Source organism: Prorops nasuta, unplaced genomic scaffold (genome assembly GCF_024137725.1).
Source record: "Prorops nasuta isolate Cenicafe-Biocafe unplaced genomic scaffold, Cenicafe_Pnas_1.2 PNAS00032, whole genome shotgun sequence".
NCBI classification, from domain to species: domain Eukaryota; kingdom Metazoa; phylum Arthropoda; class Insecta; order Hymenoptera; family Bethylidae; genus Prorops; species Prorops nasuta.
The window spans coordinates 1,689,480-1,712,308 of NW_027116829.1; the positions used below are offsets into that span (position 1 = coordinate 1,689,480).

Here is a 22,829-nt window from a genome sequence, read left to right on the forward strand (position 1 = left end):
GAGGAAGTCTTATGGTGGAGAAAGAACAGAGAGACAGGCACGAGAATGGCTTGAATGATTACGAAGCAGCGTGCGCTTTGTAGTGCGATTGTAAACGCAATGGAGGAAAAGGGGAGGGGGGAGGGGGGGGGGTGGTGATCGCAACGAGCAAAGGGGGTAGCCAGTCAGCCAGCCGCTCTTCCGGAGAACGTCTAATCAAGATAAATTCGCGCGATTAAGGCCAAAAGGAGGCGCAAAAGCCAAGGGAGAACACGAAACGTGTCCCAAGAAAAAGGATACAGGAAATTGGAAGAAGTATAAGAGGAATGAAAAAGGCTAACGTGAAAAAGTATGCTGCTGCTATGTACATACATATATATATATATATATAGGATAAGTAAAAGAAGAGAGGTAGGGGGAGGGGGGATAAGAAGCCTGAGAAAACGCTTGGAGTAAATAAAATATTCACGGTCCTGCTGCGATACCATGATTTTCCAGGCGAGTTGAGGAGGGGCTTTTTTAAGGGAGGGAGGGGGGGTGGTGGTGAAGTGGTCAGTTAACGATTGCGAGGGGTCAGCAAAGGGTGAGCAGCTCCAGATGGTCGGATGAAGCCCATATGGCTTCAGAATATTCCGAATAAAAATGTGGAAAGACTTATTGGCTTCTCTCGAATAGCTGCGTTTTCATGAAAAATTGCACTGCTGCATCTCTCTCCCTTTATCACTGTATACATACAATGCAATTGTCAGAATTATTTTCCATCATCAATCCGACCACCAATATTGCAAAGAATTTTTTCTTACCCAGAGTCAAGTGATATTTTGTTAACGAAGCTGCGCAGGAGAAGCAAAAAGAAGCGAGGAACGATTTGTGGTTTTTATATTTTCATTGTACAGGAGGACGATAGCTTTTATGTCTGAGCTGCTCTTATCCCGTGGGACTGCGCATGGTGGGCCATGAGGCTGCGAGAGAGAGAGAGAGAGAGAGAGAGAGAGAGAGCCCTTTCTGCTCACATCCCATTCTCGCAGGCAGGCAGGCAGGCGGCAGCAGCTTTAACCCCGGTGGGTATGGCACGTAGCCGTAAAGTCCCGTGAGTCCGCAAGCCGACATCGGAGAGTCTACACCTGCCGAGTAAAACAGCCCTAAGCCGACCACGACTTCTCTGCTTCGACCACCCGACACCTCCCCTTTCCACAAATATTCCAACACTCGAAGCTTCCACAATTCTCTCCCCCCTCCACGTCTCTACAAAATATATCGATTTTATTTATCCATAAGCATAAAGCAACGTTCGTTACTCGCGATATACATCAGCTGCTGTGCCGATGCTGAATCCTTGAACCGAGCAATAATAAAATACTACCCCCGATATAGCAGTATAATTATAATCAATAATTATAGGGACTAAACTACCTACCGAACGTTTGCAAAATTATAATTAATTATGCCTTCTGTGGTTAAACGTACGATACGTATATCTACGCATGTGTGCGTTATCATATTTGATGCTATTTATTCGAATCATTATTGTGTCGCGGATAATTATACTTTGCTAATTGCTATTGCTGTTTTGATTAGCTCATAAGCGAAAAGAGTCGATTGGAAGGCAGCTGTACCGTATATATACTATAATTTAAAACATTATTGAGATGTACTTTTTATGAAAATGTCACACATCCTCGCCCAGTGTTAACTGCTCTTGTATTAATTGCTACATTTACGCTTATTTGTCAATCACAAAACTCATTACGAATATGAGGCTGTCGCTCCGCGCGTATTCGCTTGCTCCCTTCGGTTGCCATAGTCAATATTCTCCTACCCGCAATGAGCCAATCAAGAATTAATTAACTGTCCAGCTTATTGAAAAAAACACATTGTGTATAGATTAAATTATAATATATATATATATATATACATATATAATAGCATAAATATTAAGGTATATACTATGATCACAAAAGACTCGTGGAATCTAGCTGGATAATTCGACCAAAGAATTCGACAATTACCTCAAAGCAGAATACAATTTCAATTCAATTATACCGGACAGTGGAGAGTGTAGCAAAGACATTAACCGAATCGATGAAAATTCGCGTTTACGCGAGTGTTTCGGCTGGTCGGTAAGTTTGGAGAGATTGGAGGATGGGACAAAGAGAGCAAAGGTACATATATACAGGTGAATGGGCATTCTGGCTCGAGTTGGCCAATGGGGATTGGCCGGGCCAGTGCTATATATACGTACCGGCCGCTGTAGCTGCATACATGCAGGGGATGCTGAAGATTCCAAGAGGCACGGCGCGGCTCGGCATCATCTCCACCGCGAGATCTCGTCTGCGGTCACTCGTGGAACCGAAATTAACAGACTTCCATGCAACGCGATGCAATCCCTGCATGTAGTATGACCAACGCCACTTGAATCCAACGATAAACTCGCGTCGCAGCTTGCACGCCAGTTTTCCTTTCGTTTTGCGTGCTACGAGTATCATTCCCTTTTATAGCTCGGATAAACCATAAATGCAATCCCTTGGCTTTTACAACCGAGATCAGGAATAAATACGATGACTCTCCTCTGCTTTTGTATTTGACTACGAGCTCCAAATCTCCAATTACACTGACTTACGTATCTCGAAAAGCTTATTCCTATTTATACTGATCCACTGTGTCATAACTACACACCCAACACCCAGTGCAACTTTCCTCATCAGAGAAAATATTTACCAGGTTTTCTCGATGCCACAATTATTCTGCACGATTTTACGATAACGCATAGGAATAAATATTGGCGATTGTTATCAATTAACGAATGATCTTCGCGAGTCTAGAATATAGCAATTATTTTATCGTTGTGCTTGATAATAAGATGATCGATGAATATAAAAGTTCGAGTAGAGTGTAGCGTTGTATTTAAAAACCACAGGGGGTGGATTTTGGGGGCGAGGGGAAAGCACATTGGATTTCGTTGCGAGTAAATTCGATCTGCAAGTTTAGGTTGCAGGGTTTCTGGCTGGCCTTTCCCCATGCACGTATATAGTATATGCATAGGGTGTCTTGGGATGGTAAAAGGCAGCAATAATAATAGTCGCGTGTCGAAAGGGGTGTCGTTGGCTACGATAGCTGTTTGGACAAGCAGGCTACCGTTATTAATGGAGAACGAAACAATTTCGTAACGCAGCTCGGCTTATTATAATCCACGCTTTATATCTTCGCGCCGGCGTTCGCCCCTCGGCCAGCTATCCCCTTTCCATCCCCTTTCCAACCCCTCGCAACCACTGGCCCCTCCCCCCTCTCATCGTCGTCAGTCCATGACACGAAGGATTATTGTACCAGCGAGGTCGCCGAATTATCCTTCGCGTGCCTGTCTATTTACTCCCTACCTGTGTCTATATATATATAGATATATATTTGCAACACCCCCAGAATTTTTTGCAAACTTTACCCACTCCAATCGAATCTTTTCCTCGGAGACTGTAGCACTTGATTAATTGATAAACACGAGATAATCAATCACTGCACTATTAAAAAAAAAAAAAAAATGATTTTTAACGATCCACACACAGGATTATCGACTGAAGGGATTAATAATTTTGCAAGTAATACCATATATACTACCACAGTCTCCCTTGTTAGTACCGAGTTACCGTGTTGGCTCAGAAAAGCCAACAAAAGTGCACGATTAGGTTAAACAAAGTTCCGCCGCTCGAACGAATGATTCAGCCGGTGCTATTTTATAAAGTTTGATGATTAAATCCGTGATAATTCCTCGGCTGAACAATATAATTAAATCATAAACTAAAACGATGATGCAGTAATGAGGGAGGAAAATTCACGCATCGTTAAATGGGAAGCCGTATTAAAAGGGATTTTTTTCTCCTCCTCCCCCCCCCCCCCTCCCCGTACAGTCGCTGCAGGAATAATCCCGGTGAAAACTGCTCGATTTTCGTTCCGCGGGTTCGCAATTTGGGCTCCCGTTCGGCGGAGCCTGCGGGAGCGAGGAGGGATCGATAATTGCGCTTTCTTTTCGACCACGCGCAAAGAAAATATTGTCACTTCCGCAGTGGCTGCGCGCTGATGGCATAAATTTAGCAGAAAAAATAGATGGTAATCGCCTTATCCCGTGGGAAACGTAGCAACGCTGAAGCGTGCGCGTATCAAAATCGGCGATGGCCGCGCGTGCAATCGTCGGCGGGAAACGTTTATCGTCAATTATAGCGCGGGAAAATAAAAATAACGCGTGCGCACGCTTTTCTCTGGCCGTGGCGACTCTGAAAAATAGATAATCTTGCTGCAGGGAGTAAAGTGGACGCGGTTGATAAATGAAAAAAGATTTCATGGCCCAAAGTGCAGCGTTAAATAATTTCAAGCGCGGAGGAACCAAGGAGTGGCGAATGTTAAATTGATTTGGAAATCTTGAGAGAGCCGTGCGCGTTAATCTTATCGCGCGTTTCGCGTGCTTCGGTATAAAGTATATATATATATAGGTCTAGTGGTATCTTTGGGCGCGCGGAAAAAAAAACATTGCAGCGCTAACGTCTCCATTTCGAGAAGAAAATATACGAGCATGATAAAAGCGTAATCGCCTTAATCGGCTGAGGGGAATAAATACATATTATTTAAAATGATAGGATCGCGATATAATTAACGGTTGCTTATGCACACAATCGCCTGACTGCCTCGTAAGTCCCTAATCGAGTGCGATCAGATTTTTTCACAGCACGAGAGAACGCCATTTTATCTAAAAGGAGAGGAATAAGGCAAAAACGGTGTGTGGGTGCAGGCTGGGTTATTAATCGCTACAGTTCGCGCTGCAATAAAAACTCGGCCTGTTTGCGTGGCGTTGAACAAAAAAAAATGGTGAAAAAAGAGAAAGAAATGGAAAGCCCGGACACTGGATTATCGTAATAAACTGGAGGAGCTCCAGCTAGGTATATGCTTAAAGAGAAAAACTTTAAATTAGAAATTTGCCTGAGAAATTTAAATTTCAAGTATTTTGGATCGATGCTCCGCAGTCTTCGGGCTCTTTTGTCTACTCGTCCTTTTTTTTAGACGCAGGATTAATCATTTTTATTCTCCTTAGGAATTTTTGTATAAGCTGCAAATTGGTTGGAAAGTGCGAGTGCCACGAATTGTCACACTCTTTTCTTTTTTCTTTTTGTTCGAAGCCTTTATTTATTCAGTAAACTCACCTTTGAACCTGGCCAAGTGCCAAGGAACTTTACGAATACTTGGATGAGTTACCCCTCAGCTATACACTTATAATATGAGAAAAAATAACTTAGCCACTTAAGAATGGCCAAGTTTCACCGACTTCCGTCTCCATCTTCATTCATCATTTCCATAAATACCCATGCAACTCCCAGTTTTTGTTTGCACGATGCTTTCCCATGCTAATCGATAAACATGGAATTTTATCGATGTCGAGGATGTTATTTTCCATCGTGAAAAAATTTATTCTAACGAATAAATAAATAATGGGAAATTTTTACACAGCTCTCTTTTCCGATTAAATAATTCATTCTTTTGAAAATACAACATTATAACGATCGTTTGCTAATCGCTATCAGAAGTGCGGATCTATTCGAGGATTCGTATTAATAATCGACTATTTCCTTCTCGTATCTGTAATAGAGTTGTCTGTGCTCGCCTAGGAAATCGTCCCGTTAACGAATTTTACTTCGGATAATCTTCGGAGTAGTTGTATATACATCTCTCATATATATTTCCCCAATCAAAAAGTAAAATATACATCAACCGAGTTGGTTCGAAACGATTTTCTCTATTAAAATCTAGTAAACTATATATTTTAACAAAAATGAATAAATTGACAGTATTTTTTTGAAAAAACTATATATAGTGATGCATTTAGAAAATATAAAATTTAAAATTAATATCCTTTATTTGATACTTAAAATTCTCTACCCTCCCTTACATTTTATATTTCACCACGATTTGAATATTCAGCAATGTATATTTCGTATTTATTATATTATACTGCACATAATACGCATTACATTCGATATTTTACATCCCGTCCCATTGTAGTTTTTATGCTTCACGTTTCACATTTTACATTTCAACGGGAGTAAAAAGTGACAGGAAGATAATACAAGAAGTTTTATCAGCTAAATTTTGACACGTGGCACACGATATAGCGCCACTCATTTCACATAATAGTTGTAACAAAATAAAGCCCCGCAGCTCGTTTCGATTCCAATACGAGTTACACAGTGTTATCTCGAAAGCTCCGAGCAAAATGCTCGCAAACAAAATTTGATCAATATGTATGAATAATTTAAATCGGATTAAACAAAACCAAACGTTGAGTGGCCCCTGCTAAGCTAGGCTTTCATAAGATTGACGAAAAACAATAATTATTTTCTTGACGAATCAAGCGTGCTGAATAAACAAAATACTCCAAATATATATATGTATATAGAAATCAACAAAATCTATTTTATAAGTATTGTCAATAGCTTGAGGATATTGATAATGAGATTATATGTATTTAGTATTGTCTCCAATTATAATAATCAAGCACGAATGATCATAATTTAATACGATTCAATACAACTGTCCCCCGGCATGTAACTGTTCTGTTACTATTTTGTTTTTCGAATTTTCAACCTTTTTCAAGATAAGAACATTGGGATTTCATTAATTTTTTTAATTGAAATATTTTATTTTACTATATTAATTATGCTAGACGCGATTTATGCACTATTCGCCTTGTTTGACAAGCGAGGCTTTTTTTTGCGTGATAATATATTTCGTAATTTTGATCCATACGTTTGTTATAATTGCAAAAAATAAAATACAAGTACGTAGGTGCACAGTTTTATCGATGTATACGCGTATTTTAACTGACACCGTGCGTAGGAATATGGGTGAGCGAGCAACGCTGGTGGATTTCAAACGTCCATTTTTCAGCCCGAGCCGTTCGCACTTTCGTTTCTCTTGGCTGTCGAGAATTATCGACAAGCATCGATTGGATGTCGCGTCGTGAATGAAATTCTCTTCGGTGGCTCCACTGAAAATTCGCCAGTTTTTAATTTTTCCATGGCCCGATTAACTCTGCCTCGCCAAGTCAATCATTGTTCGTCCAACGACCGAATCTCGTCAGTTGGCCTATAAAATTCCAAGCATTATACAAGGTGTCTAATTAACACGCCCCAAAACTCTGTAGCTTCGTACGTAGAGCGAATAATTCCAAGAACAAAATTCTGAACAATTATCTCGTTATCCGGCCATTGATCAAAAAGCTTTCGGAATGAAAAAATTCATACTTTGAACATTCCTATTATACCCTGAATAACCCAAGGAATGTCTGATAAAATTCTACAATTAGTAGAGATCTTCAATCCACGAGAATTTTTCAATGAATAATCAAATAACGAGAAACGTATAAAAATTGAATTCTAAAAATTCCTACTTTAATTCGACCGAGTCATTTTAGCACGAATTAAGCAGACACCCTGTATATTTATCCAGTCGATGCTTTCCACGAGAGATAAAAAGCAAAATTAAGAATTAGAAGGTTCGCCTGGTGTTAAAGGGTCCATTGACTGTACGTGCATCAGCGTCGGAGAAGAGTGAAACGAGAGGATTGGATGAATTGAAAGAACAGTATGGTGCAGGGGTTGAAAGGGGGTGAGAGTGAAAAGGCGGTACGCGATATGAGTAGAATGCTTTACGACCTCATTTTTCAAAAGATCACCTTCCGCAGTGCCCTCCTCCCCCTCTATTACCCACCTTTACTCTACTTATTTCTCAACCCCTCTCCTTATCTGTGTTTTGTGCACCTCTCTCCCTCCACCCTACCTCTCTAGCCACACGTACACATACTAATGTGCATTTATTCAGCGAGCGAATCTGCATACTGCTCAACCTCCCCCCCCCCCCTCAACGCTTCATTTCATCCCAGGTTCTTCGATCTTCGAACTGAAATTTAAAACAGCCCTCGCCCACCAACCCCCCCCCCCCCCTCGCATAAACTTTCCATACGAGCTTAAAAGCATCATATTTTATGTCTCGCGCGCCACTCTCCCTCTCTTTCCCCACTCCCCTTTCCCCGCGTGGCTCCTTTTTAAGTGAAGAGGACGGCCAAACAGGCTGAAAGATTTGCCGATCTTTTGTGCTTTTATTTCCCACCCCTTCACCCTCCCTCGACCCTTTTCACGGCTTCCAAATGAATGCAGCCTCGTTACGGGTGCTTTGCATTAACGAGACTCGAGTCTGTCCTTGAACTTGGAACGCCACAAAGAGGGAGTAACATTTTTCTCGTCGATATGTACATTCGACCAGAATAATCCGTCCATTCGGTCGAACTTTTCTTCGAATATAATCCAGTGACGATTTTCCATTAAGATCGAGAAAAATTCGAATCGAATTTCGTGGTACTGGGATAATAAAAGCAGAGCTTTCGCGTTTCGAGAGTGGCTGAATTTTTGGGCAGACCCTTTTGCGGGGGAGTGTACGCGCGCGAGTACACGGGGTATAAGAAATAATAAACGAGACCATTAAGTCAGTGAATTTTGCTGGTGCACGGGGCTGGAAGAAAACGAGGCAAAAGAACAAAAGCTCCGTTGGTGCTCGGCCCCCTTACGAAAGCTCGACGTGCAAGCACACGGCCTTTACATTTTCATTCTCGGCGCAGCAACCACTTCCCTCTCTCTCTCTCTCTTCATCGTGACACTTTCCTCCCCCCTCTCCTCCCGTTTCTCCTTGATCGCCCGCAAGCTCCGCCGCGCGCGTGCACCGCAATTGCACGTCGAATTTCGCGGATGTGCGTAAAGCTCGGCGCGCGTTAGAAATTCATATAAAACGCAGCCGTCGCGAAGTATCCTCCTGTTGCCCCTCTCCTTCCGCACCATATATATATATATATATATATACCACCTACAATCTGGCCGCAGAGTTTGCCAACTACACGAGCTTGGCATTTTAATATAATGTGGAAAATTAAATTCCCCTCACCGCTATAAAACGGCCCTGCTGTTATATGCCAAAAGTGAATTTAGTTGCGAGGAAAAATTGCTTTTCTTCGTTAACGCAGCTTTTTAATGCTGCAACGTGTATCCTTTTTAAGACAAGAGCGGACAAAGGAGAAATGCAACGAATTGCAGCATCGTCTTCGAGCCACGCGATTGTGCATGTGTCATAAGCTTATGCATGTAAATTCTTCAATATAATCCGAAAAATTCCCGTAGAAACTCGATACTTCCAGATATCAAGAGAAAAAGTAGCAAATTGCAATAAAACGAGTAGAATCTTGCATTTTAACGTCACTAACACAAGATACTTTTATATGATAGCACTAAATAGAGGAAAGATTAAACGTGTTGGATATAAGCCGAGGCATCAGTGTTGCGAGTGTTTAGGAGGATTGAGAGGAGGTGGGTGGGGGAGGGGAGGGGGGGGGGCGATCGAGGGAAGCCATCTTTCTTTGGGTAAAGGATGAGACAGGTGTCCCAGGGAATGAAAGAAAGCAATCGTATTCTCGGCAAGGGAGAGAAAAAATGCGACTGTCACTCCACGTAAAATCCTCCTTCTTCCCCTTGAAATTATTGCGTTCGCGAAATGATCGATGACTACCACGGAGAGCCGAGCACTCGGTAATCGTTCGTGTATCAGCACCGTTTCACCAGCTGGGACAATCTATTTTTCTCGAAAGAACAGTTTCGAGCCTTTGATTCTCAGTTTCGTACGAAGCATCGAAATAATTCGATCCTTGCAACACGTATCGATATTATTTTTCTATATAAATCCAAAAAGAGTCTGTAGAAGCACAACTCTTGGCGCACTCGAGTATTATCGTTCGCTCGTAAATCACAGTCGGTAATTCGACAAATTACCGAAGGCTTAAAGCATCGGAGCTATATAGTATATCGAGTAGGAGGAGGGGGGAGGCAGAAGAGGTACATTATATTTGGTAAATGGAGCATTAATTACACAAGTGGAGCGTGCATGTAAGTATAAGAATTTCTTAAAATTTAGCGTGCTTAATTGCTGGCTCGTATATCAGGGCTTATATTTTCGAGTAATTGTAGCATGCTAATGGTCGTCGGCACTTTGCAGCGAATACCTGCAGGCTAATCTGTCGGGGGCATAAATTTCTCGCATAATCGCCAGCCACGTATACATATATATATATATATATATATATATAGAGCGAGTAGTACGCGATACTTTACGCGAATCGTGAGCTGGTTTGGTCCAACACGACAAACAATAATGGCAGTAAAGTATTGCTCTGTATATCAGCTTGCCATAAATGAATGCTTAACGACCGATTGGTCGATCGAGTTCCAGCTGCACCAATTACTGTCATACACCCGGATGGATTATCTTTCTACCTCCACTCCTCTCCCTCCTCCCCCTCCACCACTCGTATCAACCCACGCGAGGATTAGGATATTTGCCGAGCTTTGATCAACTCGAAACAATTAAAACGCCAGATTAAGTACTTCCCTCCAGTGACGGATATTCTGTGTATTGTATATATATATATATAAATATGTCGAGGAAGGAGAAAAAATGATTTAATCGTGGATTAATTTGCACGTTAAACGTCCACGCGATTGTTTCCATTGAATTTTCTATTTCGCGCGTTACGACAAAATATTTATATTAAATTTATGGCATGAAATAAAGCGAGAGGAGAGTGGTTTATTGGGAGGATTCTTTCCAGTGTAACTCTCTCTCTCTCTCTCTCTCTCTCTCTGAATATAGTGGAGAAAATTTTCTTGCAAGGATCGCGTGTCGTTTATATCGATTGGAGCGGATCCTGGGGAATAGGGCATATACTTTATCGTTATTTACCGGTCATGAAGACACGATGGATGACTGAACGAGAAACTGGGGTGGAAATCATCCTGTTCCTCCCGTGATGCTACCTTTTTTCCTCTTCTCTCTCTCTCTCTCTCTCTCTTTTGTGTCCTGCGTCCCCCAAACGTACACGCTGTCACGAGGACCATGACCATTCTCGTAGTTTACTTCCCCTTCAGGGTTCAAGGCTGACCGAGCACCCCTGCGCGCCAACTAAGCTGACGACACGTGACACCACGTGACGCAACGTCCCACGTACTTAAATACACGCATGCCAAATCGCAAATTGATTTCTCTACGGCCCATTGTTCGCGTCGATGGGAAATGCTCGTACGTATGTGTATTGATATTTGTTTATTTGCTTATTTGCCTCTCCACTGATACAAAGCAAATAAACAAATTACCCCAATGATTTTCATTTATATTTATAGATATACATCATTCGTACGAGCCCCGGTGCCAATCATCCCTCGCTTGACTTTTATTTATCCCATCATTCGTATTCATTTGCATCGCTCTTGTTCGCTTTCGTCGTTCCCTTGACACTTTTCGCAAAACACAGTCTGTATTCTTGTTTCCATAATTTATGTTAAATAGGCAGGAAATCTAGCTAATTATTTTCTTCCCATCGATGCTTACACGTGTCTGGTGTACGTGCGATATATGCTACACGATTTTCTTTGTTTTCGTTCATCAATATTTTTGAGGCAATTACTTTGCTCGTCGGAGAGAGGCTTTTGTCGTTGATTTACGTTTGAGAAGCAAGTGTCTCTCTTTCTTATATATGAAATAATATTCGTTCGTGTTGCACAGTCTCTTGATATTTATCGCAAAAAGTCTGCGTATGTATTGCAATATAAATATAGAGACTATTATTGGAATTCCATTGTTTTCCCTGTTTTTTTCCTGCATTGACTTATGCGCACGAGCGAGGGAGAGAGGTTTCTGTTGATTTATGTTTGGAGCATGTGTCTCTGTTTCTTATAAAAGAATTTGTTCGTATAAATATGCAGGATGTTTATACGTCACGTGCAGATTGTACGTGTAACTGGGCGAATGAGAATGTATGGGTGCGACTGGTGATGCTCGCAACGAATAAAAATGTATAGCGAGTTTGGGATATCGGTGCGCATATACGTATGTTTTGGTGTGTGTGCACTATTGGGGACCCTGTGCTAACTCTGCCGTACGTGTCAAACGACCTGTCGACGAATTCGATAATTTACGGCCTTTTGTGGCTGACGCAAGCCCGTTGACATAGTTCCAAGCGCTGCAATGGTGAATCTCCTCCTATACGTATAGATGTGTGTATACGTATACATATGTACCATATGTATACATGGGGGAGCGAGCATTCAACGAGAAAACGTCCGATAATATAATTCAATATTTTCGGATATTAAACTCTTTTCCTCATCTCTAGACAGACCCAACGCAACGAATACCAAACGAGAGATTTTCCAAGAAATCTTTCTTGCAAAAATCGTCCCAGAGTCTACTTAGTCCGCAAACTCCAAGTGCCTATCAGTTTTATGATAATTGAGAGAATAACAGACGCAAGTGTAGATAATAGGAAATTGTATACATGGGCATATGCAGCAGCAGACTTTGAGAGGTTTTTCACTGTGATAGGAGAGTTTGAAGCGCGTTTAACTGAGCCCTATAATAAAATAAGAGGGTTCTTCGTGCAGAAGGAGGAAGGCAGGGGTTGTGCTTCAAAAGCATAGCCAAGGGGTGTTGTGCGAGCAATATCCAAAATCTTGAGCGGATCCGGCGATCCAATATTTGTCGTAAAGACGAAGAAGAAGACGAGGAGAGGGAAGCCTTTTTCGAAGGACCTTCTCCACTGCCGCGCACGCCCATTGGCCTTCTTCTTGCAAAAAAAAATCTACTCAATGAAAATACACACACGCACACACACAAGTATGCCATTCCCCCCACTCGGAAAAATTCCCTTTCGCGTATAAATATTTTCCATGGCGCAAAGCAGTTTATTTAAATCCATAGCGATTCTTTTCTCAATGCAGCCACGCAAAACGAGAGGCTTTCAGGTATACGCATTCACACGCACTCTGGCTCACATCGAGGCACGGTAGCTCGCGCGGGAGCTTTTGTGCGGCGCGTGCGAAGGTTTCCGCGAGAAAGCCAGCCATTGTGGGGAGCGATCCATCATGCGATCCTGGGGATGGTATATAGGCTATGGGAGGGGAGGGGGGGGGGGGTGAAAAAAAATAAGTTCCAGTCCCATTGCTGACGCGAGAATCGATAGCTTCGATTACCGCTGGAAAATCAGAAAATGGAATAACCAATCCCGTTCCAACTCGAAAACTCCTTCGATTGTGCGCGATTTACAAGCTAAGGGGGGGGGGGGGGGGTAGTTGAATAATACGGCCAATCCACACCGCGAGGAATATAATACGATCGCGCACAACTGCTCGCTCGTTACTCCCTGATATTCCTGCAGCACCAGATACGATCGTCAAATATTCAAACGAGCTTCCATTCAGCTCTGACAATGTTATATTTCATATATATATAAGTTGCAGATAAACATTCGTCTTCCCATTACGCTATATATAGTCGCGCCGTCCTCTGGAATTCGAAAGAAAAAATTACAGGCACGTGTAACGAGTGAAAATTGAGAAAGCGTCAAGGAGATATGGTTATAGAGGAGCATTAGCATATTTATGATGGCCATGAACCGAAACGTGCTGGCACATTCGTCCTTGCAACCAACGCGTGGAACTGGCTGGCCAATATCGAATTCGATCCAACAGCGATTTGACAAAATTAATCGAGGGTCATCCCTCCTCCTCCACCGGACGACGACGACGACGACTTTTCACCCTTCTACGCGTCAAAATGCACGCGTGAATTTATCCTCCTACGCAGAGAACAGCCGCGGGGAAGATACCTACGCGCGAGGGCCGATCCCAATATGCAAGGGACGAGATTGCTGAATCATGCGTAAGCAGAAATTGGTTTCAGTCAGCTTCGAATCGCTTTTTTTAATATCCTTTAAACTACCACGAGACTATATATAGTTGTCCAGGAATTTTGTGGTTCTCCCAAGTTTTCCCCGTTGATTCTGCATGCGCGTGGAGAAAAGCGTAACCTTTGGAATTTTGATTTTGCCAAGGTTATATACATGCACGAATGTCGCGGATGCTGAAGAAGAATCTGTCATGATGGGAGGAAAATCGTTTGATAAATCAAGATTTGCCTATGAATATGAAGCTAACTGACTGACCCTCCGCGTTTACGGCAAATACTGTAATGCTCATCGAAATTCAGGCGACCTTGCCCGAAGGGGATGATTCGAGCGAGCGAAGAAGCACCGAACTCTGCGTTGGTCGGTGATGTAGGAGCTATATATATACAGCGCTCTGTGCCTTCTCTTCTTTCTCTCTCCTGGTTGGCTATCGGAAGGGGTCAGTCGGGACGTGCACGGCCAACGGCAAAGCTCGTCGATCTTCAGGACAAATATTATTCCGAAAAATTGGATTACCGTTATCGGCTGCTTCCAAACGCCCCTGTCGTTATAAACCATTGTCCATGCTACGTGACCTCCAAGTATCGAAAGACAAACAACTTCTCTCCCTCTGCCTCTCAATTTCAATTAGCAATTATATATATATATATGTATATAGCACTGCGTGCAATATAATTTTGCACTGCAATCCGTAAAAATTCCGACAAAAAAAACCTATTCTCTCGCAAAGACTGTATAATAATCGTATGGAAATTTGTGCAGTTAATTCCAGCAAGAAACACACATATATATACGTTGGAAATGCCATTGTTCAAGCAGGAGCAAAGTGTTCCACATTGCTCAGCTTTCAGGCGCCATGCGCCATAGCGGAGCCTGATTGGCTAATGAATAACTTTGAGTAATCAGCATAACACATTGGGACTTGACGGTAATAGCGTTCTCCAACAGAAGCTGGAGAAGTTAGCGACTAAGTGCGACCATTTCGATTATCATTATTACAATCGTCTGCATATAACTACAATTTAACGTCAACGATACCTAACACAGTTCAACGACTACTTGGACGTGATCCTCGATTCCCTCGAGCTACATCGGTGAGAGCGAACGAGAGGGAGACTCTCCAGACGGTTCCTGTAAATATATCCTATATATATATATATATATAAGTGTATTTCATGCAGGTATATATATATATATACAGAGGCAAGCTGTCGAGGATCCCGGATTCCTCGTGGTTTTTGTCGATTCGATTCAAACGTCACCAACAGAAGTTCCTCGGCTGTAAAATCGACACTGACTGATTCGCCCAAGTTTCGCTGACAAGATCTCGCTTACAACTCGGTCCGCTGTAAGTACGTCCTCGCGCGACAGGAAGTGACAGCTTTTGGGGTGAACCGTGTTAAACGTTTTCACCCTGTATCCTGCTGCAGCCTATTTGTCGAGCCAATCGACGAGAAGAGGAAGAATCTGATAACCTTGAAAAAGTTTGTTTTTCACTGGCTGATCGAGGGTTGGTTCGAGCAACACCTTGGAAAGCGAGTGCGTTATTCGAGGAATCCAGTCGTGGCAAATTCGTGCGTCGTTTAGAAAATTTCCAAAGGTTTTCCTCCGGGCTCGAACGCTGCTGCGACAATCTCGAGGATCGACTTTTCTTCGACTGGAACGTACCAGCTTTAGGATTAAGGGTTGGAAAAAGGGGAGTGGATCCATCCGCGATAGTGCTGAACTAGCAGAGCAACTGGAGCAGCCTGACTGGCTGGGATCGCTGTGTGCTGCTCTCTCTCCTTGGTGTTTCTATGCAAATCCCGCGCGCAGAGCTCACTCCAGGAGGGGAAACTCTCCGAAGGCGAGAAACTGCTTTCCCGTTAAACGTCACTGCTATCGGTTGACGAATTCCCTAACGGTAATTTTATTCGAGAACTTGCGAGCTATCTGTACGTCTCTCTCTCTCTCTCTCTCTCTCTCTCTCTCTCGACTAGTGTGATCCTTGCTCGTGCCAGGATGGCTGAGCGAGAAAAATCCAAGGAGAAAACACGATTGAACAAATTCTAACGATTTATCTGCTGTTGTAATTATGTTTTATCTTATCGAGTGCTTAGTTTAAAGAATCTAGAGAATAATAAAATATCTTTTGGAATTTTTAATTTGAATACATTTCATAATTTGTCCATGTGTTTTTGAAGGAGCTTTGAGGATATATCATATATATATATATACATATATATAGGAAGCACAGCCACGAAAAGAAGGCAAGAGGTTTTTATTTAGGAATGAGGAGAAGAGCTGGCTGGAAAAATTGCAGGACGAGAGTTTTGTGAGAAAATGGAGGAAACGGATTCGCCATTGCACGTTGAGAGATGTTATCGGTTGACGAATTCCCTGACGGTAATTTTATTCGAGAACTTGCGTCTGCTATCTTCGCGTATGGTTTGTGGGGAGGGGGGAGGAGGACTGGAAGAGGTCCCGCGAAACTCTCCCGCACCTTTCTACTCGCGATTTCACGTTTAACCTTCTTCTCCTGTTCCAGGACAATGCGACACCTCCACTCAACCACTTCCCACTCCCACCCTCTAACCATCAAGAGGTTTTCACACCCCCACCGATGCCAACTCCTAATGCTCTTGCCAGCTTGCACGAAAAACTTGAGAAATTCTAAAATGTCGAGCTTCGCCACACTAGTCTACAGTCTTCTACACTTTTTACACTATTTAAATTAAATTAAAAATTATCCTGAAGAATATATTAAATCCCCCCAATTATAATATACCTGAAAAACAGTTCTCTTTCCTGCCCATTTATCTCCAGACAATCAAAAACTTTGCAAACATGATTATTTTCGGGAAAATTACAACAAAATTCGTCTCCGTAAGTTTGTAACTCACCACACAGTCACTGTGTGTACATAAATTAATATTTTTAATTTTACAAAAATTTCCCAATAATAATTATCAAAGTATTCCCAACTTATTCCAGTGTAAATTTCAAATAACACAGTATATAGTGTTTAGAAGATTACCCAAGATTGTCCTTGTAATTTTACCAAAAAAGAAAAGAAAGGAGAAGAAAAAAGAATTGAGAGTGTGGCAATGGGGTTAATATAGCGAATGAGAGTCGTAAATCTATAGGTATTCTAGTCTCTATAAACTAGTAAAGGACCAACGGTGTATTAATCCTTGTATTATGAGACTGCCGTGGGGGATGCAATGAGTTATATCGGAGAAGGTAGAGAGGAGAGAGAAAGTAAGGGTGTGGTGAGGCGAGGCGAGGCGAGGCGAGGTTGAGGAGGAAACCTGAGCTTGCCATCCTCCATTCTCCATCGTCGGCTTTTGTTCCTGTTTATGTGACATAAAGTTTCTCGTTCTGATAACCAGCAACAATTTCCTCGTAATATCTCAAGTCGGTTCGCGCCTCGCGAAACATTCCGATGATACGAAACTACACTATCCCCCCAACCCTGTTTCTTACCTCTTACCCCCACCACCTCGCACCAACCCATCCACCCACACACATACACACACTCGCTCACAGCTTTTCCTCTCGCATCCCTGATAACGGCGTTACTCCCGCAGAAATATCTCCGCTATCTCGTTAAGCTGTGAAACTTGCTGAAAAGACAACTGCAGGCTGCATCTTGAGACATATAAATGCGAGTTCCCAACAAAGCGATTTGTCCTTGGAGGAATTTCGCGAGCGAGCCAACGTTAACAGGTCGAATTCTTAAAAGAAAATCGACATTTTCCCAGAGACACATTTTTCATCATTTTCTTCGATTCGCTGCTGAAAATTCCCTCTCGTGAGACTACGCGTATATATATAGAGGTCCAGCTTGGTACCGTAGGAAAACTAACTAATAGAGATTTTCAAACACACATTTTTCCTATTCAATTTGTCGAGAACGAATCTCCCAAAGGATTTCGATAATCACTGGATCAGAATGATACAGGAAAAAGATCCTTTCGCGCAAATTCGTTTAATCCTCCGCGCGCGACCAATCTAAAAATAATTCGAGCGTGGAGTGTGCGTGGGTTAAGGTTTATTTCACGCAGGTGCCACTATAAAACAGAAATTAAATTGATAACCAGAATTAACCTCAAAATCGAAGCGTTTGCCAATAATTGCTCCGCGACCGGCTGCCCGACGTTTCGCGGTTTCGCAATTATTCGCTCGCCAATCGAATTTCTTCAAACGAGCTATCAACCTCGTAGCTTGCGTTACGTTCCAATTGTTGCAACGGGAAAACCGCGAGGAATACGCATGAATAAGAGATGCCGCGAGTCTGAGGAGAGAGAAAAATTCCTATCGGTTTCGATGGCGTAGAGCGAATTTCTCTTGATGCTTCCAAGTAGAAAGAGAAGGGGAGAGAATAAGAGCAGGTCTCTCCTTGATACTCGTGCGAAAGGAGAACGTTCATTTGCGAATGCAAAACGCGTTTGACGATAAAGAAATGGAGATGGGTGGGAGAAATCCGTAAATACTTATCCCCGAGTAGAGAAAGGAGGATATGGTCGGGCCAAATAAAGTAGACGTGTAAATAAAGCAACGCATGTATGAAGAAGATGGTTCATCTAGGAATACGAGGCAAGTGCATCTCGCAGGACATGCACGGCGTGGTGGTATCTGAGAAATTTCTCGATACTTACTTCCCCACTCAGACCTATATATACGAACGGTATAAACGCGTACGTCCCAGCCACTCTATCCAGCAGCCTACGACGCGCGCGCGCTACGTGTACCTTCTGTGTTTCTATAACGAAAATACAGACTGTGCGACTCGTGGATGAAGTTTGTATAGAATATGGCTCCCCCGGTCTTCCACTCGCACGCTCTCTCCTTCTCCTCCTATCTTCCTTGCTACACGTTCATTCACCCCCTCCTCCTACCCTTGCTCACAGACACACACCACATTTACGAGCCCCCGCGCGTTTATACTCATTGCTGGTATGCACGAGAGAATGCACGCAACACCTAATAAATTATAACACGCTCGCAACAAATTAAATATCTGCGACTTATATCGAACATCAATTACTCTCTCAGCGATTCAATCTTACGCTACCTCGTGTAACGCTAATTTTTTCTCGATATTATAATTACGTAGGGTTACAATTTTCTTCCTTGTCAATTACACCGAGTTTTATAATTTATGCAAAATTTTTTTTTTATAATTTGGAGATATTACACACACACACATATATATATAGGTATATATAGGCGAGGATGGTTGTGATTATGAAAGGAGTTTTAGAACGTGTGTTTTACGAGGGTCTGTGTGATAGGTACTGGTAGTTATAAAGGTAGTGGTGGAGGGGGGAGGGGTATACCGGAAGCGAGTCTCACGATTTTCTGGTCGTTCTGTACGCGAAGGTCTGGGGGGGGGGGGGGGGGTAGCGCGATAATCGACCTCCTTGTGCAATCTTAGGGGGTAGCGTGCGTGGGTTTGCGTGCCTGGCGATAGAGTTCACACTCGAGTCACGAGGGTGGCCCGACTCAACCCCCTCCCCTATCTCTCTCTCGCTCTCTCTCTCTCTCTCTCACTTCATCTCCATTCGCGAAAATTTGCATACACGAGCGACCTATTACGTACGATATTCAACATTAACAACATTTTTAGATCGAGACCGACGAAAAAGTAATCCTCCCCCCCCCCCCCCCCCTCCTACGTAAAGTCTGCAGGCTATTGCAAAACGAGCTGCCGGAGAGAGAGAACCACGTCGCGCTTAACAGGTGTCCGCGAGACAGCTATGCGAAATGCTAATTAGCCTGCTTAGCGCGAGTTTTTACGTGTTTTTATGCTCCCCACGAATAAGCTTCGGTTTAGCCGCGAACCAACTGCAGCAGCTTTTAAATATGCTAAGCTAAATTTGTATACTCCTGATTCTCCCCCTATCGTCTTTTAAATATTCTATACTCTCCACTCCCACCAGCCGGCTCTCCTGCAGTAGTTACAAATTAATCGCGCACGCGCTTCACTCGATTATCGCTCTCGTCGATAAATCTGCTGCAACCGTTTTACCTCGTGTCAATAGAATTATTCGATAATATTGCAATTTTCCACGGTTTAAGAAAACTTTATTACGATTAGTATATATAGGTATACGATTTTTATAACACACACACACTCTGCTTCATTTTCCCGGTGAAAGTTATTCTCTTATCGCGACACGGTCGAGATGAAATCGTACACTTGCGTAATCTGCAAAATTTGCACGGAAGTAGGCGATTTTCACGCTCGAGTCACGTGTAATGGGCAAATGGCAAACATTCGCTCGTGTCTATTTTATTTATGGTACAAGAATTATTCCAATGATTATTTCTTGCATATGCGAGAATAAAACGTGCAAAATTCAATTTAATTATAATAATCAATGTTATATATACCTTATCGATATTTGTAGCAGCACGTTGTTTTAATAACCGTCCTTTTAGGGGGGAACACTGGAATGGAAAGGAGTACACTGATTAAAGTGGGAAAAACAAAATTATATAAATGTACAAGACAGAAATAAATATAAAATCAACATATAGAGAGATTTATCGAAGCCCTCGTTTGGCAAAGCTATCGTGCGCTATATGGCAAAACGCTATGTATATATATAGATATAAAATGGCTGGTCCAAAAATATAGCTCGTTCCACTTAAATTCCATTAAATTATTAGCAGCATTTGCTAATATAAAGCGGAAAACGTGTAACGAAAAACGTGTAATTTGTCGTTGGACGTGTTCCATCGTGTACATTTAACGAGATGAATTTATGATACGTGGAAATCTGTGATAGAGGCGCCCGACGTATTTGTAATCAGAAATGTACATAGTGTACAACAGGGATTCATAAAAATTCGAAGAGATTCGGTCGCATCTATGTACAATTGAACAGGACGGATAAAATAAATTCAGGATCCACCGTGCAGCGCGATGCAACGTAGTCGCCACCCTTTTTCCGCCCTTTTCCCGCGCAAACTTGGCGAGTTTTCGTCGCTGCGACCAAAGTACGCCAAGAGCGCAAAATTCCACACACACACATATATATATATGACATATCGCAGAAAGAGCAACCCGCGTCACGGATGATCCTCGGCGAGGCGATCCGGCGAGATTTTCCAGCTGCGAAATGAAATTGGCAGACTAGTTAGTTTATTTAGTTGAATTCCCAAAAGTGCCACTCGATAAATCATCCATTGAGCCTCATAAATATGTATGGTACAATTTATGGAAAAGTGACTTTGCAGAGACTAGTTACTCGCTGCTGCCTGTTTTTAAAACTGTTTCGCGATGCTTAAGTGGATTTCGCTATAGAACGTGGCGTCGAGCAGGAGCTGCGCGCGATAAATCTTTTAAAGGGAGAACAAAAATGGAGAAGCGTTTTTTTTTCAATCCGTCCAATCGTTGCTGCGAGGGTACTGCAGAGGCCGGTCTCGAGTGCGCGTGTGTACGTATATATATTCCGAAGACTGGCGGACGTCGATATGGAAACGAAGAGAATCTAATTACGCGAGGTCCATTCTTCGCTGAATCGACTCCGAGTGGTGCTCCAGATCGGAGTAGCATTAAGGTTTGCGTATATAGTTCCAGCTAGGAGAGGGAGAGGGGAGGGGGGGGGGGGGAGCGGATAGCTCGGGGTTACAATCTCTGAGCAATTGGCACTCGAGGATGCAAGTTGTTCCACTCTGGTGCAATCAATGCCACTCGCCGGGCCCTGTAGAGTGTGCGGAGAGACTCGCCCGTCCGTCCATGGGCTATTGTGTCCCACGGGAGATGATGGACGCGTGGGACAATTATACTTCGGAAATACCGAGCAGACGTGCGCACGTTGATGCATCTGCGCCGTGCGCCAATCGGACTCGTCAATATATGCGTGCATTCGCGCAGTCTTTTCATCCTCGAGCATCCTAGAGTTTTTCCTTCATGGTCCGATGCTGAAGTATCGTGAATTATAGTTTCTGATTCGAGAGAACAATCTTGTCAATTTTTAATTAATTATCAATCGTATGTAAACGAAGAACGGTCGTAGATAAGGAGAATCGTTCGAGTGGTTTATTGTAGAAACGTGTCAGACAGAATTGACGTTCTTCAAGGTGTATACTCGTTGCAACTATATGTGCAAGGGTCGATCTTCCGGTGGCATCGATTCTACGAGGGATGCCAGCTCTGCTCTCGTATTCTTTCGTCCATGTACACAATCGTCCCTTCATACGTTACGTCATCAACCTAGCGAAATTCTATTCAACGTTCTCCAGAATGTCAGGAGAAACCGGATATCGAGAACCTTTGCTAATGAATCCAACCACGCTATTGGAAGCTTCTCCGTGAAAATTGTCAAAGCGATGAATTTTGCACGAAGCAACGCATAAAATCTCCAAACACTATAGTTCGACCTGCGAATAAAGGTAAATCGAACCTTGTGGAGGAAATGCGCCGAATAGATTAGAGTGCACAGAGATTGTAGCGAATTGTTCGTGGATATAAAACGTGAGACGAGGTACGAAATAAAATTGTACACGGGATATGTAAAGAGAAGAGAGGAGTTGGGGGAGGTTGTGCAAATACATTAAAAACGGTTGACCAAACTGATGAAAGAGGTTGAATTTTGGATGCGGAAGGGTTGGAGGGGGTATCTCGGGCAATTCCCGAATCAGTTGCAGTCGAATTACCCCGCTCTCGCGAACTATGCACGAGCGATTCGATCAGCAGCGATGCGGAGATCCCGAATCTCTCTCTCTCTCTCTCTCTCTCTCTCTCTCTCTCTCTCTCTCTCTCTCTCTCTCTCTGGGGCAGGCAGCAGGCAGCAGGCAGGATTCGTGCTTTCGACGTGTGCCCCTTTTCTAGACCTCCCTTTGGATTGGACGGCCTCGAAAGGGCACGCGGGGAGAGGGGAGCTTGTTACTCCACCCCCCCCCCCCCCCATACCCATGCACCATCAACCCAATCTCTCCGCAAGGATCGTGGATGTGTAACGGCTGTCAGACGCAGAACAGCAGCAGCACGGCTTACCTGTCCACGTATACCTGGACGTAACGTCTGCCCACGTCCGTGCTTGCT

The 22,829-nt window shown here is 43.0% G+C and overlaps 1 protein-coding gene across 3 annotated transcripts in view; it reads right to left on the bottom strand.

Moving 5' to 3' along the window:
• The window catches only part of LOC136783133 (uncharacterized), a 208,953-nt gene that overhangs the window by 163,183 nt on the left and 22,941 nt on the right, over window positions 1-22,829 (bottom strand). Inside the window, exon 2 of one of the 3 annotated variants that reach the window (XM_066743001.1) lies at window positions 20,171-20,227. The exons of the other annotated variants lie outside the window; for them this stretch is intronic. The gene's annotated coding sequence lies outside the window, so the exon portion shown is untranslated. The remainder of the gene's footprint in view (window positions 1-20,170; window positions 20,228-22,829) is intronic. 3 annotated transcript variants of the gene reach the window in all.